Raw genomic sequence first — 27,605 nt, 5'->3', positions numbered from 1 at the left:
AGGCCACATCATGTACACCTGACTGGAAAACGTGCAAGTGAACTGATGCCACATGTGGAAGGAGCCTTTAAGACTCTGGATTTATCAAAAGACTTGACCGGTGGATAAACTATTTCCACTAGTGGGCTGAGACCAGTACTAGAGGACAGAATGTTAAAATGATTGTGGAGTCAGGAGGCTGCTTATCACACAGGTGGGGAGAGACCTGGAGATCACACCCTTAAACAATCTGCTGAAGCTGCATGATATGGGCCAGTTGAAAATATAATCCCCAAAATGCAGCACAGTTGTGTGGGATTGGTTGAGTTTGTCAGTTTATGAGCATTAACCACAGCACTGAGGACCAGGGTTCAATCCCAGTCTCGGATAATGCATGAAGAAGACACAATGGCAGGCGTTGGAATCTGGAGCCACACACTATGACTATGTGAGATTTCTCAGGGTGTTCAAGCTACCTCCCACGCCTCAGGTTCTGAGGTAAATTACTCCTGGTGTACAGGTGAGTGATAGAATTGTGTGCAAGTCAATTAAAATGTTGGGGAAAAAATAGGGATTAGTTCAGGATTAGTGTAAGTTAGTGGTTGGTAGAGCCTCAGTGGGCTGAAGAGTCTGTAACTTTATGACTATAACCATGATGGAATTGGAAATAGAAATGGTTTATTGTTGTAATGAGATACAGTGTAAAAAAAAACTTGTTTGTCTGCCATCCAGAGAGGTCATGCCATACATAATTACACTTAAGGAGTAAAAAGGAAAAGAAAACAAAAGCCAGTATTACAGTTACTGAGAAAGTGCAGTGAGTAAAGAGCAAGGACAACCATGAGGTAGATTGCTAGTTTGATGTAGGTTGGATCAATAATTTGTCGTTAGTGTCTGAGAGGTCTGCTCAAGAATCTGATATCACCCATTGTGGATGGGAGATTGAGTTACGGCAGAAATTTGCCTCAATCTAATTCAAAGCAAGGCACTACGGTGCAGGGGCTACTGCTGTTCTCATTTACCTTCCTTCCTAGACTTTGTAATCTTTCCACCACAGCTTCTTAACCTTCTTCAAGCCTATGTCTATCCCTCGTTTCCAGTTAGTTGTACTTGAGGTGGGAGGGCACATTTCTCTCTGGCAATTTCATAAAGCACAATTTGGACTATAAATTTTTCACGAAGTTCATTAAACATTGTCAAATATAAGTCAACAAACTATTCCTTTTTCTATTGTCTTTTTCTAGCAGGTCACTGAAAGTAACACTGGAGGGAGCTATAACCTAGGTTATAACTTACAGTTCTTTCAGTATCTTCAGCTTTTGGGTTTAGATGTGACATTATTTTGAGCATTAAACTTTAAATTAATAGAATTTCTGTGTATCAATGAGGTAACTTTATTATGCCAGTGAGCATGACAAGTTTATAATTGGCAAATTATATCAATTTTTGTTATTTTAGACCCATGATTAATATATTCGTCGGCCCGGACGAATCAGCAAGGCTCTCACAGCTAACAGTTTAAAAAGTTTGTCTGTTTGGCAAGGTAAGTGGGTGAGTAGACACATTTTTCCTGTTTCATTCGTGTAGAATTAGATAGCATGCCTGCAGGGTTAGTGCTTTGTTCAGGGTGTCAGATGTGGGAATCCTGGGAGACTTCCAGCCTCCCTGATGGCCACATCTGCGCCAGGTGCACCGAGTTGCAGCTCCTCAGGGACCGTGTTAGGGATCTGCAGCTGCAGCTTGATGACCAACTGCTTATCAGGGAAAGTGAAGAGGTGCTAGGTAGGAGCTACAGGGAGATAGTCATCCCTAGGCTACAGGAGTCAGTAGCCATCCCTAGGCTACAGGAGTCAGAACACTGGGTCACTGTCAAGAGAGGGAAGGGAAATGCCCGGATAGTGGAGAGGACCCCTGTGGCTGTCCCCCTCAGCAACAAATATCTTGTTCTGGATGCTGTTGAGGGGGGTGACCTGACGGGGGATGCCCACGGTGACCGGGTCTCTGGCACTGAGCCTGGCGCTGTTGTGCAGGAGAGAAGGAGGGTGAAGAGAAATGCGGTAGTCGTGGGGGATTCCATAGTCAGGGGAACGGACAGGAGATTCTGTGAGCCTGACAGAGATACCCGCATGGTGTGTTGCCTCCCAGGTGCCAGGGTACGGGATGTCTCGGATCGGGTCCTGAATATTCTAAAGGGGGAGGGTGAGCAGCCAGTTGTCTTGGTACATGTTGGTACCAATGACATAGATAGGACAAAGGAGGAGGTCCTGAAGAGAGATTTCCAGGAGTTAGGAAGGAAGCTGAGAAGCAGAACCTCCAGGGTAGTAATCTCGGGATTGCTACCTGTGCCACGTGCTAGCGAGGGCAAGAGTAGTCGGATCAGGCAGATGAACGCCTGGCTGAGAGACTGGTGTAGGGGACAGGGCTTCAGATTCTTGGATAATTGGGATCTCTTCTGGGGGAAGTATGACCTGTTCAAAAAGGACAGGTTACACCTGAACCCGAAGGGGACCAATATCCTGGCGGGAAAGTTTAATAGAGCTGTTAGGGAGGGTTTAAACTAATTTGGCAGGGGGATGGGAACCGGAATGATAGAGCAGAGGAAGGGGAAAACAGAAATAAATCTAAGATAGTGAGCAGTAAAGATGTCAGGAAAGACAGGCAGGTGATGGGGCAAATGTGTAGCCATTGGGATGAGTTGCAGTGCAAAAAAGTTGCAGTGAAATCAAAGCAAAAAGTATCAAATACTGGTCTTAAGGTGTTGTACTTAAATGCATGCAGCATAAGGAATAAGGTGGATAATCTTGTTGTACAGCTACAGATTGGCAGGTATGATATTGTGGCCATCACTGAGACCTGGCTAAAGGATGCATGTCTCTGGGAGCTGAACGTCCAAGGATACACGGTGTATTGGAAGGATAGGAAGGTAGGCAGGGGGGGGGGAGGTGTGGCTTTATTGGTAAGAAATGATATTAAATCATTAGAAAGAGGTGATATAGGATCGGAAGGTGCAGAATCTTTATGGGTTGAGCTAAGGAATAGCAGGGGTAAAAGGACCCTGCTGGCAGTTATTTATAGGCCTCCAAACAGCTGCAGGGATGTGGACTACAAATTACAACTGGAAATAGAAAAGGCTTGTCAGAAGGGCAGTGTTATGATAATTGTGGGGGATTTTAACATGCGAGTAGATTGGAAAAATCATGTCGGCACTGGATCTCAAGAGAGAGAATTTGTAGAATGTCTGCGAGATGACTTTTTAGAACAGCTTGTTGTTGAGCCCACTAGGGGATAGGCTGTACTGGATTGGGTATTGTGTAATGAACCGGATGTGACTGGAGAGATTGAGGTGAAGGAACCCTTAGGAGGCAGTGATCATAACATGATTGAGTTCACTGTGAAATTAGAAAAAGAGAAGCCAAAATCTGATGTGTCGGTGTTTCAGTGGAGTAAAGGAAACTACAGTGGCATGAGAGAGGAACTGGCCAAAGTTGACTGGAAAGAGACACTGGCGAGAAAGACGGCAGAGCAGCAGTGCCTGGAGTTTATGCGAGAAATGAGGAATGTGTAAGACAGGTATATTCCAAAAAAGAAGAAATTTTTGAGTGGAAAAAGGATGCAACCGTGGTTGACAAGAGAAGTCAAAGCCAAAGTTAAAGCTAAAGAGAGGGCATACAAGGAAGCAAAAATTAGTGGGAAGACAGAGGATTGGGAAGTCTTTAAAACCTTACAAAAGGAAACCAAGAAAGCTTTTTCAAGTATATAAAGAGTAAAAGACAGGTGAGAGTAGATATAGGACTGATAGAAAATGATACTGGAGAAATTGTAATGGGAGATGAGGAGATGGCAGAGGAACTGAACAAGTATTTTGTATCAGTCTTCACTGAGGAAGACATCAGCAGTATACCGGACACTCAAGGGTGGCAGGGAAGAGAAGTGTGTGCAGTCACAATTATGACAGAGAAAGTACTCAGGAAGCTGAATAGGCTAAAGGTAGATAAATCTCCTGGACCAGATGGAATGCACCCTCGTGTTCTGAAGGAAGTAGCTGTGGAGATTGCGGAGGCATTAGCGATGATCTTTCAAAAGTCGATAGATTCTGGCACGGTTCCGGAGGACTGGAAGATTGCAAATGTCACTCCGCTACTTAAGAAAGGGGCAAGGAAGCAAAAAGGAAATTATAGACCTGTTAGCTTGTCATCGGTGGTTGGGAAGTTGTTGGAGTCGATTGTCAAGGATGAGGTTACAGAGTACCTGGAGGCATAGGACAAGACAGGCAGAACTCAGCATGGATTCCTTAAAGGAAAATCCTGCCTGACAAACCTGTTACACTTTTTGAGGAAATTACCAGTAGGCTAGACAAGGAAGATGTAGTGGATGTTGTATATTTGGATTTTCAGAAGGCCTTTGACAAGGTGCCACACATGAGGCTGCTTAACAAGATAAGAGCCCATGGAATTACAGGAAAGTTACATACATGGATAGAGCGTTGGCTGATTGGCAGGAAACAGAGAGTGGGAATAAAGGGATCCTATTCTGGTTGGCTGCCAGTTACCAGTGGTGCTCCACAGGGATCAGTGTTGGGGCCGCTTCTTTTTACATTGTACATCAACGATTTGGATTATGGAATAGATGGCTTTGTGGCTAAATTTGCTGACGATACGAAGATAGGTGGAGGGGCCGGTAGTGCTGAGGAAACGGAGAGTCTGCAGAGAGACTTGCATAGATTGGAAGAATGGGCAGAGAAGTGGCAAATGAAGTACAATGTTGGAAAGTGTATGGTTATGCGCTTTGGCAGAAAAAATAAACGGGCAGACTATTATTTAAATGGGGAAAGAATTCAAAGTTCTGAGATGCAACGGGACTTGGGAGTCCTGGTACAGGATTCCCTTAAAGTTAACCTCCAGGTTGAGTCGGTAGTGAAGAAGGCGAATGCAATGTTGGCATTCATTTCTAGAGGAATAGAGTATAGGAGCAGGGATGTGATGTTGAGGCTCTATAAGGCGCTGGTGAGACCTCACTTGGAGTACTGTGGGCAGTTTTGGTCTCCTTATTTAAGAAAGGATGTGCTGACGTTGGAGAGGATACAGAGAAGATTCACTGGAATGATTCTGAGAATGAGAGGGTTAACATATGAGGAACGTTTGTCCGCTCTTGGACTGTATTCCTTGGAGTTTAGAAGAATGAGGGGAGACCTCACAGAAACATTTTGAATGTTAAAAGGCATGGACAGAGTGGATGTGGCAAAGTTGTTTCCCATGATGGGGGAGTCTAGTACGAGAGGGCATGACTTCAGGATTGAAGGGCGCCCTTTCAGAACAGAAATACGAAGAAATTTTTTTAGTCAGAGGGTGGTGGATCTATGAAATTTATTGCCACGGGCAGCAGTGGAGGTCAAGTCATTGGGTGTATTTAAGGCAGAGATTGATAGGTATCTGAGTAGCCAGGGCATCAAAGGTTATGGTGAGAAGGCAGGGCAGTGGGACTAAATAGGATAAAATGGATCAGCTCATGATAAAATGGTGGAGCAGACTCGATGGGCCGAATGGCCTACTTCTGCTCCTTTGTCTTATGGTCTTATGGTCTTATGGTCTTATGGTCTAATTTGTTACATAAGGTTAGGGTTCATTTTGTCCACCCTAACAGCCAGTGCCTTCCAGTGATTAATTATTTTAATTCCTTTCTCATTCCCACACACATGTCTGTCTATGTCCTTCTCTACTGCCAAGTTCAGGCTCTGCAGAGATTAGAGGAACCACACCTCATATTCTGTTTGGCATGAACACTGCCTTCTCTGACTTCCGGTAATCATTCCCCTCTGTCCCCCTTTGTTTTCGTTTATCCCACTGGCCCTATCACCTTGCTGTTTTCCCCTCCCTTGCCCTCGCAATCTGCTGGTCTCCCACACATTCCTTCCTCCTGTTCCTCTCCTCAGCTCTTTTATTCCATGGTCCACTGCCCTGTCAGGTTCCATATTCTTCAGCTCTTTGTTGCTTCCAACTATCAGCTCTCAGTTTCTTTCGTCACCCCCACTTTCTCCCCCTTCCCCACCTGCCAGCTCTTACTCCACTCCTCCCCCAGCTTTCCAGTCCTGAGGAAGGGTTGACTGAAACATCACCTGTCCATTTCCCTTCATTGATGCTGAATTCCTCGGGCAGATTGTGTATTGATGAGGATTTTGTTCTTCTGCTTTCAGTTCAACTATCTCCATGTATATATTTTAGCCAAAAAAAACCCTCCCCAGTTACCTTTTGGCATTAATATATCATTGCTCCTGAGATCCTCAAGTTCACACAGGGAAGGTTGTTGTCCTCACTGTGTTTGTAACCTCAGGTTAGTACTTAAGAACACAAGATCCTCATTTTCCCAAAGCCCATTGTATATCCCTGCTCTGTCTTACACCATCCCCGGTTCTATTCCTTCCATCCTTTCTTCTACTCCCTCCTACCTCCTACTTTATCACTAATGCTCTGACCAAGGGGTGAATGCAGAAATTTAATGAAGGGCTCTTTGGATGAATAACAATGAACATAGAACAGTACAGCTCAGGAACAGGCCCTTTGGCCCCCAGCGTCTGTTCTGGACATGAGTAAGCCAAACCTCTTCTGCATGTACGTGATCCACATCCTTCCATTCCCTGCATATTTCATGTTACTGTCTCAAAGTCTCCTAAACACCACTGTCAAATCTGCTTCCACCACTATCCCTGCCAGCCCGTTCCCGGCAAGAGAGAAAATAAATCAGCCATGGTGCAGTAGACCCAAATGGCCAACTTCTGCTCCTATATTTTATGGGTCTTATGATCTAATGGTGTACCAAAAATTGTCCTCCACATCTCCTTTAAACTTTCCTTCTCTCACTTTAAATGTGTATGTGCTTGCATTTGACATTTCTATCCTGGAAAAAGATTCTGACTGTTTCTACCTTTTTTGTACAGCTATCTAATTAATTTCATACCCTTTACTTTTCTCGTGACCCTGTATATTTCACCTCCATCGTCTGAAGGGCAACTAGAGATGGGTAATTAAATGCTGGCTCAATCTGTAAAGCCCACATGAGATACTTTGTACATACATATTTATAAAGAGTATTAAAGAGTCATTAAGTACACTCCAGATACTTCTTAGATGTTGTAAGAGTATTTGTCTCCACCACCTTCTCAGACAGTATGCTGCACATTCAATGAAACTTTGGGTGAAGATGGCCTTCCACAGATTCCCGCATAAGACAGAGGAGCAGAGTTACACCATTAGACACATGAAATCTGTTCCACCATTCCATCATGGATGATTTCTGATCTCTCTCAAGCTTAGTGTCCTGCCTTCACCCCGTAACCTTTGATTCCCTGACTAATCAAGAACCTATCAACCTCTGCGTTAAATATACCCAATGATTTGGTCTACACAGCTGTCTTTGGCAATGAATTCTACAGATTCACCACCCTCTGGCTAAAGAAATTCCTCCTTATTTCTGTTCTAAATGAATGTCTCTCTATTCTGCGACTGTACCCTCCAGTCCTATAGGAAACTATAGGAAACATCCTCTCGTCATCCACTTTATCTAGGACTTTCAATATTCGATAGGTTTCAATGAGATCCCCCCTCACTCTTCTAAACAACAGAGCCATCAAACAATCCTCATATGTTAACTCTTTCATTCCTGGAATCACTTGCCTTCCTCACCACTGAGTAAACCTGCAAGTTAACCTTTAGGGAATCCTGCACAAGAACTCCCAAGTCCCAGTCCACCTATGAATTTTGAATTTCCTTCCCATTTAGAAAATAATCTACACCTTTATTCCTCCCACCAAAGTGCATGACCATATACTTCTCTACACTATAATCCATCTGTCACTTATTAGCCCATTCTTCCAATCTGTCCAATTTCTTCTGCAGACTCCCTGCTTCCTCACTACTACCTGTCCCTCCACCTATCTTTATACCAACCGCAAACATGGCCACAATTCCAACATCATTAATATATACCGTGAGAAGAAACAGACCCATCACTGACCCCTGCGAATACCACCAGAAAAGGCCTCCTTTTACCCTCTTGTCTCTTGCCAGTCAGTCAATCTCCCATCTGTACTGATATTTTCCCTGTAACACCATGGGCTCTTAACTTGTTAAGCAGCCTCACGTGCGGCAACTTGTCAAAGGCCTTCTGAAAATTCATGTAACCAACGTCCAATGATTCTCCTTTGCCTATCCTGCTTGTTATTTCCTCAAAGAATTCCAGCAGATTTGTCAGGCAAGATTTGCCCTTAAAGAAATCATGCTGACTTTGGCCTGTTTTATCATTTGTCCTCAAGTACCCCAAAACCTCATCCTTAATAATGGACTCCAACATTTTCCCAAACACTGAAGTCATGCTAACTGACCTATAATCTCCTTTCTTCTGCCTCCCTCCTTTCATAAAGAGTGGAGTGACATTTGGAATTTTCCTGACCTCCAGAACCATTCCAGTATCTAGTGCACAGCCTGGTATGGAAAAACCAACATCCTTGAATGGAAAATCCTACAAAAAGTAGTGGATGCTGTCTGGTCTGTCATGGGTAAAGCCCTCCCACCATTAAGCACATCTACACGGAACATTACCAATTGAACACAGCATCCATCATCAGGGACCCCCGCCACCAAGGTCATACTCTCTTCTTGCTGCTGCCACCAGCAAGAAAGTGCAGGAGCCTCAGGACTCACACCACCAACTTCAGGAACAGTTATTACCCCTCAACCATCAGGCTCCTGAACCAGAGGGGATAAAATCAATCAACTTCACTTGCCTCATCACCGAACTGTTCCCACAACCTATGGACTCACTTTTAAGGACTTCTCATCTCATGTTTTGATACTTATTCCTTGTTTATTTATTATTGTTATTGTTATTTATTTTTCTTTCTTTTTGTATTTGCACAGTTTGTTATCTTTTGCTCACTGGTTGTCTGCTCTTTTGGTGTGGTCTTTCATTGATTCTATTATGGTTATTGGTGTTATTGAGTATGCCCACAAGAAAATGAATCTCAGGGCTGTATATGCTGACGTATATAAACTTTGATAATAAAGTTGCTTTGAACTTTGAACTTTTTTAATGCTCCACAATTTCTTCAGCTGCCACTTCAGAATCCTGGTTAGTAGTCCATCTGGTCCAGTTGACTAATTTTCCTTCAGACCTTTCAACTTTCCAAGCAACAACACACACCCCCTGACACGCTAGCTTCTCCCTCTCAAACTGTAGGGTGAATTCTATCATATTATGATTAATGCCTCTTAAAGGTTCCTTTATTTTAAGATTCCTAATCTAATCTGGTTCATTACACAACATCCAATACAGAATTGCCTTTTACCTAGTGGACTCAACTACAGTCTGCTCTAAAAAGCAATCTCATAGGCATTCTACAAATTCCCTCTCTTGGAATCCAGCTCAAACCTAGCTTTCCCAATCTACCTGTACAGTATATTAAAATCATTGAGTCTATCATAACATTGTCTCTTTTTACATGTCCTTTTATCTCCCACTGTAATTTGTACCCCACATCTCGGCTACTGTACGGAGGTTTGTATATAACTCCCATCAGGGGTTTTTAACCCTTGCAGTTCCTTAACTGTACCCATAAGGATTCTATATCTTCCTATGCCACCTCTTTCTAAGGACTTGATTTTATTTTTTACTAGCAAAACACCTCACCCCCTTTGCCTACCTACCTGCCCTTTTGACACAATATGTATCCTTCAATATTAAGCTCCTGATTATAACCTTCTTTCAGCCCTGACTCAGTGATTTCCATAATAACGTTATCTCCAAATACACTATAAGATCATTTATCTTATTCCGTGCGCTGTGTGCATTCAAATATAACATCTTCAGTCCTGTATTGATCACCCTTTTTGATTTCTTCCATTACACTTGAATTTATCTCACTCTCTGCAATTTTACACTATCATCTGCTTGTCCCTCCTCACAGTCTCACTACACACTGCATCTACTTTACACCAGTTGCCCCTTCCTCTGCCCTATCACTCTAGTTCCCATCCCCCTGCCAAATTAGTTTAAACCCTCCCCAACAGCTCTAACAAACCTGCCTGCAAGGATATTGGTTCCCCTCAAGTTCCGGTGTAACTTGTCCTTTTTGTACTGGTCATACATTCACCAGAAGAAATCCCAATGATCCAGAAATGTGAAACCCTGCCCCCTGAACCAATTCCTCAGCCAAGCATTCATCTGCCTGATCATCCTATTCTTGCGCTCACTGGAGTATGAAGAAAGCCGCCTTTCAGCTTTCTTCATACTTCTCTCTTCAGGAACTCATCTGTTTTTCTACCTATGCCATTGGTAGAATATGTACCACGACTTTTGGCTGTTCACCCTCCCCCTTTAGAATGCTGTGGATCTGATCTAAGACATCCTGACCTTAGCACCTGGGAAGGCACATATGATTCTGGTGTCTCTTTCATTTCCACAGAATCGCCTCTATCTATAGAATCCCCAATCACTGCTGCACTCCTCTTCTCTCCCCTCCCCTTTGGAGCCACAGAGCCAGACTAAGTACCTGAGACCCCATCACCATTGCTTTCTGTGATAGGTCACCCCCTCACCCAAACTGTATCCAAAGAGGTATACATGTTATTCAGGGAGATGGCCATGGGGTACTCTCCACTGGCTGCCTATTCTCTTTTCTTTCCTGACAGTCACCTGGCTACCAGCCTCCTGCAACTCGGGGATGACTACTGCCCTGTAGCTTATATCTATCACTTCCGCATTTTTCTGTACGAGCCAAAGCTCCAGTTTCTTAGCATGGTCTCTAAGGAGCTGCAGTTCGATGCACTTCATGCAGATGTAGTTATCAGGGAGACTAGAGGTCTCCCAGAGTTGCCACATCTCACGCAAAGAACATACCGCTAACCCTAGACCATTCTGAATACACTAGCTATGTACCAATAGACAAAGAAAGAGAAAAAAAGCTTACTAGAGATTTACTTAAGCCTTCTTGTTGAAGCCTGTTGAGCCAAATCACCCCACTCTAATTCTGGCCCACTCCAACAATGGCTGCTCTCACAATGGCCACTCTTTTACACCTCGCATATTTTTATGAGCTCGTGTTAATGATCCAGGCAACCTCTTGGTCCAGAGCCAAATTCCAACAGGCCCTGCTCACTTTTGAAAACTGGCATGTAAACTTTACAAGTAAATGTCTCCAACTCTCCTTCCCTAAACTTATTATTCCATTGTTTTGACACCTTTCTTGTGGGAGAAAGGTTTCCATCAAAGATGATAAGAGAAGGAAAGGAAATCCAATTGGATGATTTTGTTGCTCATTGAATTTGGAGGTTGATTGGATGCAGAGCTTGGCTGAGAATCAGCAGATGGAGTTCAACCTAGAAAATTATGAAGTGATACACATTGGAAGGTTGAACCTGAAGGCAAAATATAAGGCTAATGGCAGGATAATATAGCGAAACAGAGGGATTTTGGGGTCTGCATCCATAGATTCTCAAAGTTGCCGCACATTAATAGGGCCGTTAAGAAGGCGTGTGGTGTGCTGGCCTTAATTAGTCAGGGATTTAGTTCAAGAGGTAATGTGGCAGCTCTATAAATCCTTTCTTAGCCCACACTTGGAATATTGTATTCAGTTCTGGTCACCTCATTATTGAAAGGATGTGGAAGCCTTAGAGGGGGTACATAAGAAATTTACCAGGATGCTACCTGGATTAGAAGATAGGTTGAACAAGCTAGGGCTCCTCTCTTTGGAGTGAAAGAGGATGAGAGGTGATTTGATAGAGGTGTAGAGGATGTTGAGAAGCAGAGATCTAGTGGACAGCCAGAAACAGTTTCCCAGGGTGGAAATAACTAATGCAAGAGGACATAATTTTAAGTGATTAGAGGAAAGTATAGGGGGGACATCAGAGGTATATTCTGTACTCAGAGGGTGCGCTGAGAACCCTGCCAGGGGTGGTGATAGAGTCAGATACATTAGGGACATTTAAGAAACTCTTAGGTAGGGACATGGATGAAAGAAAAATTGAGGGCTATATAGGAGGAAAGGGTTAGATTGATCTTAGTTAAAAGTTTGGCTGAACTGTGCTATTGAGTTCTATGTTGTATGTTTTAAACTGTTCCCAAATGAAATAGCTCCCATCGGCACAGAGATCTTTTCTCAGAGACAACCAGGTTACAACTCCTCAGTTGGAGATGCGTTGAAGCAGTACTTTATCAAGCCGCCACAGTTCAGGAGCAATTCTACCATGACATAGCCGGGACCATCAATAACATCAGCCATTGCATTTATAAAGCACTTTCCAACCAGTAAATCGAACTTGCTTTGCAGGAGCTTCACCCAACAAAATCTGTCACCCAGTCATGTATTGGGGAGGGAGACCAAAGGCTAGGCCAATCGGATGGGTGTGGGGACCATCCTAAAGAGGGAATCTGGGAAGCAGTGGGTGTTATAATTGGATTCTTGCAGCGTTGTAAAGAGGGTTACTGTATTAGAGGAGGTTATAGAGATGAGGGAGGTATAGGGCTGAGGGGGTTTGCAGAGATAAGGAGGGATTTGGGTGGCCAGAGGAGGTTAGAGAGATAAGGAGGGGTGGGGGGTGGTAGAGAAAATTACAGAGAGAGAGAATGATAAGACAATAAAGATGCTGATTCAATTTCCTCACTTGGTAGCTGCAGGGAAAATGACAGAGGTATATAAAGAAGGTAGTTTAATTCAGTTCCCTGGTATGGTAACATGTCATAGAGCCAACATTGTAGAGTTAGCACAGTAAGAATAAAATATCAGCAGGGGTAATTCAAGGCAGATGTTGGCCTAAAGAGACACTATTAGTTCCAAAATCGGAGAAACTAAAGCAACAAAAGTACATAATGTTTACTATAAGTGCTGGTTCCCAAAACTGGAGCCCACCTAGAGGCTGATTTCTAAGCAGCTACTGATTAATACTCCCCAGTATTATGCAACTCTGCAAGATGTTTGTTCTTTGGTATATCCCTCAGTAACTCTGTATTCATTCACTTCAGTCCAGAACCGCACACACACATATAATTCAGCAATGCTTTCTCCAAGGAAGTGTTTTCCACAAACTCTTTTGTTCATTTTATAAATTAATTTAGGGTACTTGGAGCTAGGACCTACTTAAGAATGAGAGAGGTCCCAACTCTCAATAAATACTTAGTTTCCTGATTGAAGTTGGTAGGACTTGTCAAGGAATAAAGAGGGCAGTATTTTAAGCTCAGCAAAGTCTATTCAGAATGGAAAACTTAGGAGCATATTGAAATTGAGTATAGGCGGAGACCGGATAGGCTGAGGTTTATTTTCCCCTGGACAGTAGGAGAGTGAGGGGAGGTAGATAAGGTCATGAGGAGCATAGATAGGGTGGATAGTCACTGGTTTTTCCCAGTGGAATCTAAAACTATAAGACATGGGTTAAAAGAGATCTGAGGCTCAACGTTTTCTCTGTTGGGTGAAAGGTCTTGGCCCGAAACTTTACATTTCCCTCCACAGATGCTGCCTATCCTGTGAGACCCTCCAGCAACTTGTTCTTCACATAGTCCCTTGAAGATGCTTTACCATTCAATAAGGTCATGTCTGTTCTCATCTTGGTCTCAGCACAACTGTCCTGCTCTCTTTCTGTTCCGCTGTTCTTTTGTCTGTCAGTCTCTCCCTTGAACATACTGACTGACACCATCCCACAACTCTCAGCAGTAATGAACTCCAAAGAGTCACAAATCTCTGAGAAAAGAAATTCTTCCTCACCTCCATCTGAAATGGCCAACCCCTTACTCTGAAACAACATGTGTGTTCGTCCGTCGTCGACGTCGATGAGGACCTCGACACCATAATGATGGTGTTGAGACTAGCGCGTGATTTGGATTTAAGTGAGGGAGAGTTGCGCAGTGTCAGCCTCACTCTCCTTTCCCAATTCCCATCTGGATCCGGTGACAAGACAGAGTCTAGACGGCTGGAGATGGGACTAGGTGCAGTGGATGACCAGGACGTCTTGTGTGTCTTGTCCTGCTCTACATGTTCCACGACGCTTGCAGAGACTGCCTTCTTGACCATTGGACTTTCCATTGGTCTTGTCCACTCAATCCGTCAGAGTCTGTCTTCACATGCTGGGATAGGCAACTCCCTATCTCACCGAGGGTTTGAGACCCGTCGGATACCCTCACCTGGTTTAGCCGGCTTGTCGAAGCCATTGCCTGGGGTGTGGCCGCTGTCGCATGCAAACAGCTACGAGGAGCCACAGGTGAGAGCTGAGTGCCAGGTGGGGAGCAAAGGTGGACTAACCGCCCTGAAAAAGGACACGACATGTTCCCCCACCAGAAGTGCTACCCCTCCCTGACACTTCATACACCCCAATCTGAAACAACATGGGGGAAAAGTGTCCAACCTATCAACTGCCCTCAGAATCTTACGTTTCAATAAGATCACCCCTCATTCTTTTAGTCTTCAATGATTTGAGGCCTAACTTTCTCAGCTTCTCTTCGCACAAAATCCTCTTCATCACAAGAATTGATCCAGTGAGCCTTTGCTGCACTGCTTCCAAATCCAGCACATTCTGCTTCAAGTAATGTACCTGGTACTCTAGGGACCCCTCACCAGCACCCTGAAGAGTTGCATCAAAGGTTCCCACCTTTATACCCTTGAAATAAAGCCCAATATTCCACTAGTCCTCCTAACTCAACCGGCACGATAACTCCTTACCCCCTCCATACATTCACACTGTAGAATCCCTTTGTAACACATGATTGTGTCATCTCACTCTGTTTAAGTATTTATTTATTTTGCCATTTTTCACTGGACAACATCACAATATACACATTACACTCTCACTTCTTGCCCACTCAATTAACTTCTTTACATCCCTCTTCAGATCCCTTGTGTCCTCCTCACAATCGACAAACCAACCTATCACTGTCTCATCAGCAAATCTGGCTGCCGTACGCTCAGTCCCCTTGTCCACGGTACTGAATGCAAGTCTTCAGTGCCCATTGAAGAATGTGGCTGAAAAATGTACAAACGAAAGCAGCTGTAAATTGGCAGCAAAGTGATGGGGTCCATTCTGAGGTGCACAATTTAACAACAATTAAAATCGACTATTATAAATGGAGGAACTCAGATGTGGGATGGTAGAACACAACAAAGTTGTTCACGAGTCTGTAACCAGCTGAAGGAGTGGCCCAATGGCACAGCTGATAAAGTGTGTGTGGGGCTGATGAGGTCGGGCCATGTCGTATCATACTGGCTCCTGTATGTAGGCCTTGTTCAGCCATCACCCTTGCTGCAGCATCCACGCAGTGCGAGAGACCCGGTTTCAATCCCAGCCTCCAGGACTGTTGTCATGGAGTTTGCAAGTGGCTGATTCCCCCAGGGTTGTTCCTGTTTTCTCCCACATCCCAAAAATGTTTCAGTAGGTTGTTTAATAGGCCATTAATATCTCCCCCCATGTGTAGGTACGTGGTAAAATTTGGGAGAAATTGATGGGAGTGTGGGAAATTAGGATTATTAAAAATTAGGTGTGTTGATGATTGGCATGTACTCTGTGAGCCCAAGGGCCTGATTCTACTCTGAGACTTTCTATGGCTCTGTGACCATGAAACCTGTGGCTGAGCCACGTATTAGGACAGACGATGAAAGGCTAGGTCACAGATGTGTGTTAAAGGAGCAGCGAGCCAGAGAGGTTGAAGGAGGTGATAGAGAAGAGACCATTGAAAGTCACACCACACCAATTCCAAGCCGCTTCCAGTCACAGCAGAATGCTTGTGTTAGAGTGGGCTGGCCCAAGGGGGGCTGCTCTAGGCTGTGTCCTTGGAACAATGCAGTGACTGAGCCCTGATTCAATGTGACCTCAAACCATACTCATCACTGTCTCTACCTTCTGTATGGGTGTGAAGGTCAAGGCAGAATTAACCCTGAGGTCAGTTGTAGGTCAAAGATGATAAAAGGAAAAGGTTGACCTGCATATTATTAATGCTGTTAACGTTTGAAGATGTGACAGAATCTGTTACACAGTGTGCGTAGGGCTGATGGCGTTGAGCTGCGCTGTGTCATATCACACTGGCTCCTATATAAAGGCCCAGCTCAAACCATCACCCTTGTGCTCCTTTGTTCTCACTGCCACGTCAGCAACTTAAAACTTAAACTCTGTGGCCTTATCCTACAAGGACTGGGAGAGGAGGCAGAGATGACATAATGATAAGGCAGTGTGACACACACGCACACACACGCACATTAATACCAGCATGGATCAGAGTACTACAGATTTTATTTACAAGGGGGCACAGATTCTGGGCCTGCCTATCTCGTAGGAATTACAATATGTAGTGAAGATCCGGCTAATGAGAATGCTGGCAATCCCCTGGCTCACTTTCTCTGACATCTGGGAGCTGAGAGGCTATTGTTGCTGGGAGTCCACTGATTGGAACTTGAATTTGGCAGGGACTGTCTGGTCCACCTGGCCCCAGCAAAGCCGCAGCTCGGTGGGGGAGATTCCTCTCAGGGACACTGAGATTCAGGGTCCTAGCGCTCCACTTCTGGCCAGGATTCAGAGTCAACAGTCCAGCTCATAAAACCTTGAACCCTCAGCACACAAAGCCTCATTCAGTGCTGGCTCGTAGCACACCTGATTACAGTGAAGTGAAGTCATTCAGCATTCGCCAGCCAGTAGTGGACTGGTTCTTTGCCAACCCTTGGCACAATGTGCCAACTCTTAAAGGAGTGGAGGAGTACCTACCTTTTGATTTTAAAGATAAACTTTATTCATCAAAAATATATCATACAAAGAATACAAAAAACAATGGACTGCATGGCATTCTTTACATTACGGTTGTCGTTCAGTCAATACATTCATATTGGTTTTACATACATGAGCAGTGTCGGTACCTTCTGTGTACAGAGCGTCATTGTCACTCGTGTGGCCTCCTGGAATGAAAGAAGCTTTAAATGCTTGAGACTCTTCTACACAGATTTATCCCCTCTGCGTTCAGGGTGGCATGACCCTAGACAGTGGTCCTTGTCCACAGAACCATTGTGCTGGTTGCACCAAGCTTCATGGCATCTCTCAGCACATACCCCTGCAGCCTGGCGAGTGCAAGTTGGTGACATTCCCTCAAGGCCAGCTCATCATACTGCAAGACCAGCAAGTTTGGGGTAAACCACTCAGCCGATGATCTTTCAGTAGCATTTGGTGTGTGTGTGTGTGTGTGTGTGTGTGTGTGTGTTTGTGTGTCTGTGCTTGGGAACAACCCATAGATACTTTATACTTTATTGTCACCAAACAATTGATACTGGAGCGTACAATCATCACAGTGATATTTGATACTGCACTTGTGCTCCCTGGAGTACAAATCGATAGTAAATATTAAAAATTTAAATTATAAATCATAAATAGAAAATAGAAAAGGGAAAGTAAGGTAGTGCAAAAAAAAACCAAGAGGCAGGTCCAGATATTTGGAGGGTACGGCCCAGATCCGGGTCAGGATCCGTTCAGCAGTCTTATCACAGTTGGAAAGAAGCTGTTCCCAAATCTGGCCGTACGAGTCTTCAAGCTCCTGAGCCTTCTCCCGGAGGGAAGAGGGATGAAAAGTGTGTTGGCTGGGTGGGTCGTGTCCTTGATTATCCTGGCAGCACTGCTTCGACAGCGTGCGGTGTAAAGTGAGTCCAAGGACGGAAGATTGGTTTGTGTGACGTGCTGGGCTGTGTTCGCAATCTTCTGCAGCTTCTTTCAGTCTTGGACAGGACAACTTTCATACCAGGTTGTGATGCACCCTGGAAGAATGCTTTCTACAGTGCATCTATAAAAATTAGTGAGGGTTTTAGGGGGCAGGCCAAATTTCTTTAGCTTTCTCAGGAAGTAAAGATCAGAGAGCTCTCTGCTGTGCACATGCTCAGGATGAACTGAGACAAGGACCCTCACTTCCATTTCTAGACTTTTGTTGCACCCTAACAGGAGCATGCTGCCCCTTTTAAAAGCCTCCCATTTAGCAACTGTTCCTGAAGAGCACCCCAGCTGGATTCTGCCTAATGCCCTGAAAGTTGGCCGTGCTCCAGTACAGGACTTCATCCTGTGAACCCACCCTGCCTTTATGAACAGCTATTTTAAAGCTCACATGTTGTGGTTGCTGACCCTGGAGTGCTCCCCAACTGCTTCTTCAATTACTTGGCCCACCTCATTCCCTAAGAAATCCAAAATTGCTCCTTGCAGAGTAAAACCTTTACCATATTGTGTGAGGAATGTTACATCAACAACGACCTCTGGCAGTTCACCCTCCCACATGAGAATATTCTGCGGCCGCTCATAGTCATCCTTGACCCTAGCATGCAGGAGGCAACTCGTCATCCTGACGTTTCTTCTGTAGCCACAGAATCTCATGTCTGTACCTATCGCCATTGATGTGCTGGCCCCAGGACAGCTCATCGGAGATTTTAACGCCCAGGAACCTGATGCTGCTGACTTCCTCACAGGGAATGGGGAAGGAAAAGCCTGGGCTCCAGAAAGCCGTGAGTGAATCAGGGAATGCGTCAGGCGGAGGTAACGCGGAAAAGAGCGAGGGTAAGGTGGAGGCAGAACAAAGAACGGCTGTGTGAGAAGGCTCCTCTCAGGCCGGCACTCCACAGAGATGAAAGGTCCCAGAGTCACAAAGGCAGACCTAAAGGAGGAAATCCCACAAACATGAGACAGCTAATCCTGTGATGAAAGTATTGACCAAAGACAAGACGACTTTGTTTGCAGATGTTAAGATGCTAGAGTCAAAAGTGGGATAAATTAACTTCTAAAGGTAACCCCAAGTTTGAAAGTTGATTGAAATATAAAGCAGAGAGGCAACAGGCAATGTAACGTCACCAGGGGCTCCAGTTATGGGTTGTACTGTGGTAACCCCAAGCAGAGCACCTGGGGACAGGAAACAAAACTAAAGGAAATACTGAAATTCAGAGGAACTTGATCTGGTGGATGTACTATTGAAAGTATTTTGGCCGGTTACATCATGGTCTGGTACAGCAATCTGAATGCTCAGGAATGCAAGAAGCTGCAGAAAGTAACGGACACAGTGCAATGCCTCACGGTCAGTGACAGTATCCACAGGAGGCAACATCCATCTTCGAAGATCCCCACAGTCTGAGCCATGCCAACGTCGGGTACAGAAGCCTCAGGTTCCACGTCACCAGATTCAAGAACAGCCACTTCCTTTCAACTGTCAGTTCATGAACCAACAAGCACAACCCTTATCTCTAAAGTTTAGTAACGCTATGACACGAGGAAATCTGCAGATGCTGGAAATTCAAGCAACACACACAAGAAATGCTGGTGAACACAGCAGGCCAGACAGCATCTCTAGGAAGAGGTACAGTCGACGTTTCGGGCCGGGACCCTTCGTCAGGACTAACTGAAAGAAGAGATAGTAAGAGATTTGAAAGTGGGAGGGGGAGGGGGAGATTGGAAATGATAGGAGAAAACAGGAGGGGAGGGATGGAGCTAAGAGCTGGCTTCCTGCATTCACCAGCATTTTTTGTGTGTGTTGCTTGAATTTCCAACATCTGCAGACTTCCTTGTGTCTTGGTGGATGCATCATAGCTTAGTATGGCAAATGTGCCTAAGACTGAAAGAAATTGCAGCAAGTTATAGGCTCTGCCCAGACTGTTATTGAAACCAGCCTTCCCTCCTTTGGACTCTTATCTAGAACAGGAGATTTGGTATGTCACCAAGTCTCTGCAGACGTACCATGGGGGGCCATTCTGACTGGTTGCATCACTGCCTAGCATGTAGGTTCCAATGTGCAGGATCAAAGGTGGCTACAGAGGATTGTAGATTCAACCAGCTCCATCACAGCACAACGTTCCCCATTGAAGAGGATATCTTCAAGAGGTGGCACCTCATGAAGTCTGTATCCATCATTAAGGACGTTCATAGTTCAAAGTACATTTATTATCAAAACATGCGTACACTATACAACCTTGAGAATCATCTCCTTACAGGCAGCCACAAAACAAAGATACCTAAAAGAACCAATTTTAAAAGAAGACTGTCAAGCACCCAATGGGCAGAGGAAAGAAAGACAAGTCGTGCAAACAATAAAAGTAAGCAAATGGCATTCAGAACAAAAGTGAGTCCTCAGACCTGAAGCCTGGAGCAGCTGGAGCAGGCCGCAGGTTCAACCTCAGTTCAGCACAGAGCTGAGTAAATATTGCAGAGCAGTGAGCAGAACCAGCCCAGCTCTTGCCTCTGGTCCCAACGCCCTGCCTTTTCAATCTGGACTGGCATTTAAATGGTCCAAACAGCACGTTGTTCCTTGCTCTAGAGCCCGGGCGCTGACACTTCGATACACTCTGGGTCTGGACCCTGCCACCATGTTTCAGCCCGTACCCGACCTTTCCAAAATGGCCTGGCACTTAGATCAATCAAACCTCGGGTGTCTCCTTGCTCTTGATGGGTCTCGACTCTTCCTTGCCTCCATTTGCCCCGAATTTGCCCTGAATCTGCTTCAACCTCGCCTTGACTTTGTCTCGCCTGTACTTGCTTTGACCCTCAAATATAACTCGCCTTTGCTCGCCTCCCCATTGTTTGTGGTGATTGTTTACCATAAACTTTACCAGAAAAAGTATTAGTAATAAAGTTGTACTCTTTGTTTTGTTTGCTGCTGAGTAGTTCCCGGGCTTCACCATCGCCATCTTAAACCATCCAAGGCATGGATGGTTTCTTCTTCCTACCATCAAGGAGGAGGAACAGGACTCATAATATCTTAGGAACAGATTCTTCCTGTCCTTTATCAGATTTCTGAACAGTCAGCTAACCCATGGACACTACCTCATTATGCCTCTTTTGCATTTTTTGTAACATATGGCAATTTTTATGATTTGCACTGCACTGTCGCCACAAAACAATAAATTTCATGACGTGCCGGTGATAAAAAACTTTGTTCTGATTCTGACAGACCTCTCGCTGCTGGTATGTCAGGGACCACTCTGGCTCTGGCCATTCTCTCTCTTTCCTCCTCCCATCAGGCAGAAGATCCTAGAGCTTGAAAGTACACTCAAGGACAGCTCCCACCCCACTGTTATAAGCACCTTGTACGATAAAGATGAATATTTGGCCTCACAATCTACCTTGTCATGACTTTGCACTTTTTTGTCTGCTTGCCCTGCACTTTCTCAGTAACTATAAACGTTATATTCTACGCCTGCTACTGTTTTCCCTTGTCCCACCTCAAAGTGCTGTTGTAATGAAATGATCTGTATAGATGATGGCACATGCAAGACAAGGTTTTCACTGTGCCTCAGTACATGTGACAACGATAAACCAATTTCACCATATTTAGATCTGCTACACTTGGTGCACTCAGTAATAATGAAGGTATGGGATGTCATGGTAGTGTAGTGTTTAGCACGATGCTGTTACAGCTCGGGGTATTCTGGAATCAGAGTTCAATCCCGGTGCTGTTCCATAACGAGTCTGCCCCGTGGAATGCATCGGTTTTCTCTGGTCCTCCGGTTTCCTTCCACACTCCAAATATCATACGGGGTAGGTTAATTGATCATTGTAAGTTGTCCTGTGATTAGGGTTAATTGGCTTATTTGGGATTACTGGGGAGGCATGGCTTGAAGGGCTGGGAGGACCTACTCTGCATTGTATCACTAAGTAAATAAATAAACTTCTGCTAGCATTTTCCACACTCTCACCCCCCTCATGTTCCCCGTAAACATTTCACCTTTCACACTCAACCCATAACCTCTAATTCTAGTCTCACCCAACCTCAATGATAAATGCCTGCTTGCATTTACCCTGTCTAAACCCCTCATAATTTTGTATACCTCTATCAAATCTCCCCTCATTCTCCTGTGCTGTAGAGAATGAAGTCCTAACCCCATCCAATCTTTTCCTATAACTCAGGTCCTCAAGACCCAGCAACATCCTTGTAAATTTTCTCTCTACTCATTAAATATTTTTCCAGTAGGTGACCAAAACTGCACACAATACTCCAATTTAGGCCTCACCAATGTTTCATACAACTTCAACCTAACATCCCAATGCCTGTACTCAATACTTTGATTTATGAAGGCTAATGTGCCAAAAGCTCTCTTTCCAATCCTGTCTATCTGTGATGCCACTTCCGAGGAATTATGGACCTGTATTCCCAGATCCCTCTGTTCTACCTGTGCCCTACTGATCTCTGTGTAAGTCCTACCCTGGTTTGTTCTTCCGAAGTACAACACCTCCTGCTTGCTGCATTAAATTCCACCTTCCATTTTTCAGCTGCTCCAGATCCTGTTACGGGCTTTGATAGTCTTCCTTGCTGTTCACTGCACCCTCATTCTTGGTGTCATCTGCTCATTTCCTGATCCAGTTTATCACATCGCCATCCAGATTGTTAATGTAGATGACAAACAACACAGACCCGGCACCGATCCCTGCAGCACTCCACTAGTCACAGGCCCCCATAATGAGAGGTTGGATAAATTTGACTAGATTGTCTGGAGCATCCAAATCTGACGGATGACCTGATACAGGTTTATAGTATTGAGGAGCATAGATAGAGCAGATTAGTCTTTTCTCAAGGGTAGAAAGGTCAAATACCCGAGGATATCTATTTAAGGTGAGAGTGGGAATTTTAATGGGGATGCATGGGGCAAGTTTTTTCTTCCCCCCACACACAGAGTAATAGGTGCCTGGAACAGGCTGCTGGATGGTGCTGGGAGCTGGTATGATAGTGGCATTTAAGATGCTTTTAGTTAGAACAGGCAGGGAATGGAGGGATGTGTGTCACATGTAGGCAGACGATATTTCGTTTAGCTTGGCATTGTGTTTGGCACAGACGTGTGGGCCGAAGGATGTGTTCCTGTGTTGTGCTGTTCTGTGCTACGTCCTCTATTTTCTACATGTCCGAACCTCTGGAGTGGGACTACATGGAATCTAGGGTCACCTGGAAGCAGGTCCTTCAGACCACTGACTCCGTGCCGGTCATCAGCCACCTGTTTGTACTGATCCCATTGTTTATTCCTGTCATGGTGGCAGGACTGGACCTATGTGCAGAGGGACAGCGATTACCGTGACTATGTAACGCGATGTTGAACACAGGGTTTTCATGGAAGTAGATTGCCAGGCCTTTCTTCAGTGCAGACTCTGCTGCTGCCCAGGTTGAGACCCGGCTGGGTTTGAACTCAGGACCATCTGCCTTGAAGTCCGGTGCTGATGCCGCTACACCACCAGCTGGTCCACATAACACGATAGGGCTCCACTAAAGAGCTAGCTGGAGACTCTTTAAATATTCATAGAATGTAGGAAACACATGCCAGTTACAATTAACTTGACCAGATTAAACCGAAAGCATGAGGGCTTAACGGCTCTAGTTAAGATAACAGTTAGTAAATACAGGTGCTCGAGAACCTGAGAAGATCAACGTTCTCCAGCAAGCCGCAGAGACTTGCAGGACTCATGACAATTCTTCCCATGTTCCCACCAACTCGCCCAGATTCCACCTCTCACCTACATACAGGGGGCAATTTACAGTGGCCAAATCACCAATCAATTCATGCATCTTTAGGATAAGAGAAGAAACTAGAGCAAAGGGGGCTAAAGGGTGCCCTTATAGAGATTTACCAAATTATAAGGGGCAGAGAGGGGTTAGATAGTCACAGTATATTTTTTTTCTCCAGGGTAAGGAAGTGTAAGACTAGTGAGTTGCACTTAAGGTGAAATCTATAAAGGGAAGCTGAATTTTTTACACAGATGTCGGGGGAAGTGGGGAAGATGTCTGTAATTATTACTTTTAAAAGAAATTCGGACAAGTACATGGTAGGAAGGGATATGGGCCAAGCGCAGGCTAATGAGATTAGTGTAGATAGTCATCATGGTCAGTGTGGGCAATTCGGGTTGTGGAGCTGTGACGGTGCTGTGTAGTTCTATGAATATCGCTTGGAGAAAACCCAAGTGGCCAGAGAGCTACACACACACACACACACAAACACACACACACACACACAAACACACACACAAACACACACACACACACACACACACACACACACACACAAACACACACACACACACACACACACACACACACACACACACACACACACAAACACACACACACACACACACACACACACACACACACACACACACCATCCAAGGTCAAGACTGACACCAGGTCTCTGGCACGGGGTGGGGTGGCTGCAGCTCTACCAGCTGTGCCACAGAGCTGCCCCGTTCTGACCTGTTCCCCGATGGGTGGGGATGGCCTACACTTACCCAAGTCCCGTATCTGTCTGTCCAGAGAGTGTGAAAACTGTGCTGCCATCAGAGCACGTTTTACTGCCTGGTTAATGGACACAGTCCAGCAAGGATTATGAATGTTTTACCGCAGTGCTGAGGGAGTTAAGTTAAATCCATCACATGAACACATGTGGCTTGATGTTCACAGCTGGAGCAAGTTTGGCAGTCTAAGTCTATTGGATCACAGAAGAGTGGCAAAACATGAGTCATGGGAGGCAGATATTGCTCGCAGTCAGCCAACAGCTGTAGGGCTACAGCTTAACATCTTGGCAACTGGAGCTGGACAGGGGCTTGGTGATCTGGTAATCTTTGCACAGGACAACGTTCCACAATATGTTTGCTGAATTTGCTTTTATTACCAAGATATTGACCAAATTGCTGCACAGGACAACAACCGCTACAATCTGCCCTCTGTCACGCTCTTCGCTTCTGTCTGATGTTGCTAATTTTGTTAACTGATTTTACTTGTTTTGAGATGCAGCACAGTAACAGGCCCCTCCAGACAATTACACCCATGTGACCAATTAACCTCTAACCCGTATGTCTCCGGAATGTGGGAGGAAACCGGAACAGCCATACAAAATGCACGAGGTCACAGGGAGATTGTACAAATACCTTGCAGACAGTGGCGGGACCAAACCTGGGTTGCTGGCGCCGTAATAAAGTTATGCCAACTGCTACTCTATCATGCCACCCTAATCTTATCCGAGACCGTCTCCCTGCGCCATGCAAACTCCACACAAGCAGCACAGGGGTCGGGGTTGAACTGGTGTGGCCGGAACTGGCAGGGAGCAGCTCTACCTGCAGTGAAGGCAAATGCCAGTGGCCGAAGCCTGGTCGAGCGGAGGTATTGTTTATCTCCTCTGGTTACCCTGCCTCATGCACACTCTCCCTCGATCATCCCACTCCCAGGAAACACAGGGAGGAGAGAGGCGCGTATAGGAGGCCATCACATGGGAAACGCCAATGTCTTGAAAAGAAGAGCCAACAAAAAGTACTGGGTACAGCTCAGTCCAACAGGTAAAGCCTTCCCTATCATTGAGCACATCTACACGGAGCGCTGTCACAGGAAAGCAACATCCACCATCAGGAACCCCCACCGTCCAGGCCACGCTCTCTTCTCACTGCTGCCATCGGGAAGCAGGCGCAGGAGCCTCAGGACACACACCACCATGTTCAGGAACAGTTATTACCCCTCAACCATCAGGCTATTGAACCAGAGGGGACAACATCTCTCAACTACACTCCCCGCATCACTGATCTGTTCTCACAACCTATGGACTTACCTCAGGAACGCTTCATCTCATGTTCTCGATATTTATTACTTACTGATCGATTGATTTGTTTATTTATTTATTATTATCCCTTTGTATTTGCACAGTTTACTACCGTTTGCACGCTGGTTGTTTGTCCACCCTGTCGGGTACGATCTCCCACTGCGTCGATTGTGCTTCTTGTATTCACTGTCAATGCCCGCAAGAAAATGAATCCCAGGACTGCATATACGGTGGCATATTTGTGCTTGGAAAATAAGATTACTTTGAACTTTGGACCCTGAATATGCTTTAACAGACAGGCTGGAATCAGGATTATCAAAGAGCTACATAACCTATTTGTGCAGTTGACTGTAATAATGCACTGGCTCAGGCTCAGGCCTCCAGCCACATTATGTCAGCTTGCTTAAGCTACGTTGTGTTGTGACAACTGTCCGTCTATAATTCACCTTGCTCGTGTCTAAAGTGCAAAGGCTGTTGAATTGCAAAGTGCCATTAAGGTTATGCTGTTTGAATATAGCTCCTATTAAGAAACACTGGGTTATGAAATGGCATTGTTCTCTGTCTCTGCACATCTGACACAAATTATTCTATAGCTGCGCTGCACAGCTGGCATTCGTCCATGCAGCTGTGACCTCTGGATCCAGTCCTTAAAGGGGCTAACCACTCAAAACACCACCAGCGCAATTTGCCCGGTACTGCCCGCGGATAACGGCTGCTAATGGTCTTGCAGATGGGGGAGGGGGGGAAGGGTGCAGGGAGGGGAGGAGGGCGGACTGAGTGACTGGAGAGGGAAGCTGGAAAGGGATCAGGATGGAGAATAGGTGGAAGGGGAGGTGGGAGTGCAGGTGAACAGAAGTAAGAGACAAAAGGAGGGGATAGTAGACAGGAGGGGAGGATATATATGAAAGGTCAATCCAGTTAAATTTACTGTCAGGTGCACAAGCACACTGAGGGACCATTACAATGAAAAACTTGCTTGTTGTGGCGTCAGTCGCACAGAGGTTTAGCCAACAGACAGAATGTAAGTGATGCATTCATTCTCCATAACGTTATACCACACCTTGAGACTTTACTGCAGAACAAAATAATGTCCCATGGTAGGGAGTTGGGAGGGGTATGTAAGGGAGGGAAGGCGGTGAGTGAGGAGCTAGTGTGGAGGGAGGTGGGTAGAGGAAGGAAGGTAAGGGAAGGAGATGTGTTGAATGGCTATGAAGAGAAATAAAGGAAGGAAGGGGGGACAGTGAGGAGGGGAGGAGAGGTGAGGGGACAGTGAGGAAGGGAGGTGAGGGGACAGTGTGCAGGGGAGGACAGGTGGGGACAGTGAGGAGGGGAGGAGAGGTGGGGGACAGTGAGGAGGGGAGGAGAGGTGGAGGGACAGTGAGGAGGGGAGGAGAGGTGAGGGGACAGTGAAGAGGGAAGGAGAGGTTGGGGGACAGTGAGGAGGGGAGGAGAGGTGGGGGCACAGTGAGGAGGGGAGGAGAGGTGGGGACAGTGAGGAGGGGAGGAGAGGTGGAGGGACAGTGAGGAGGGGAGGAGAGGTGAGGGGACAGTGAGGAGGGGAGGAGAGGTGGGGGACAGTGAGGAGGGGAGGAGAAGTGAGGGTATAGTGAGGAGGAGAGGAGAGGTGAGGGGACAATGAGGAGGGGAGGAGAAGTGAGGGTATAGTGAGGAGGGGTGGAGAGGTGAGGGTACAGTCACGAGGAGAGGTGAGGGGACAGTGAGGAGGGGAGGAGAGGGGAGGGACAGTGAGGAGGGGAGGAGAGGTGAGGGGACAGTGAGGAGGGGAGGAGAGGTGAGGGGACAGTGAGGAGGGGAGGAGAGGTGGGGACAGTGAGGAGGGGAGGAGAAGTGAGGGTATAGTGAGGAGGAGAGGAGAGGTGAGGGACAGTGAGGAGGAGAGGTGGAGGACAGGGAGGAGGGGAGGAGAGGTGGGGACAGTGAGGAGGGGAGGAGAGGTGGAGGGACAGTGAGGAGGGGAGGAGAAGTGAGGGGACAGTGAGGAGGGGAGGAGAGGTGGAGGGACAGTGAGGAGGGGAGGAGAGGTGAGGGACAGTGAGGAGGGGAGGAGAGGTGGAGGGACAGTGAGGAG

General features: G+C 45.8%; 1 long non-coding RNA gene across 5 annotated transcripts; it reads left to right on the top strand.

The window, feature by feature from the left end:
* Positions 1–114: 114 nt before the first annotated feature.
* LOC134350702 (uncharacterized) lies at positions 115–26,049 on the top strand. 5 transcript variants are annotated; one of them, XR_010018973.1, is made up of 4 exons: positions 115–499; positions 1,438–1,530; positions 2,792–2,902; positions 25,152–26,049. It is a non-coding gene; the product is annotated as an uncharacterized LOC134350702 (long non-coding RNA). The 5 variants fall into 5 exon arrangements; XR_010018972.1 differs by lacking the exon at positions 2,792–2,902 and having other exon boundaries at positions 1,438–1,522; XR_010018971.1 differs by lacking the exon at positions 2,792–2,902.
* The last annotated feature ends 1,556 nt before the right edge of the window (positions 26,050–27,605 follow it).

This window comes from Mobula hypostoma, chromosome 1 (assembly GCF_963921235.1).
Source record: "Mobula hypostoma chromosome 1, sMobHyp1.1, whole genome shotgun sequence".
Classification (NCBI taxonomy): Eukaryota; Metazoa; Chordata; class Chondrichthyes; order Myliobatiformes; family Myliobatidae; genus Mobula; species Mobula hypostoma.
This window is presented reverse-complemented; position numbering and strand designations above follow the sequence as displayed.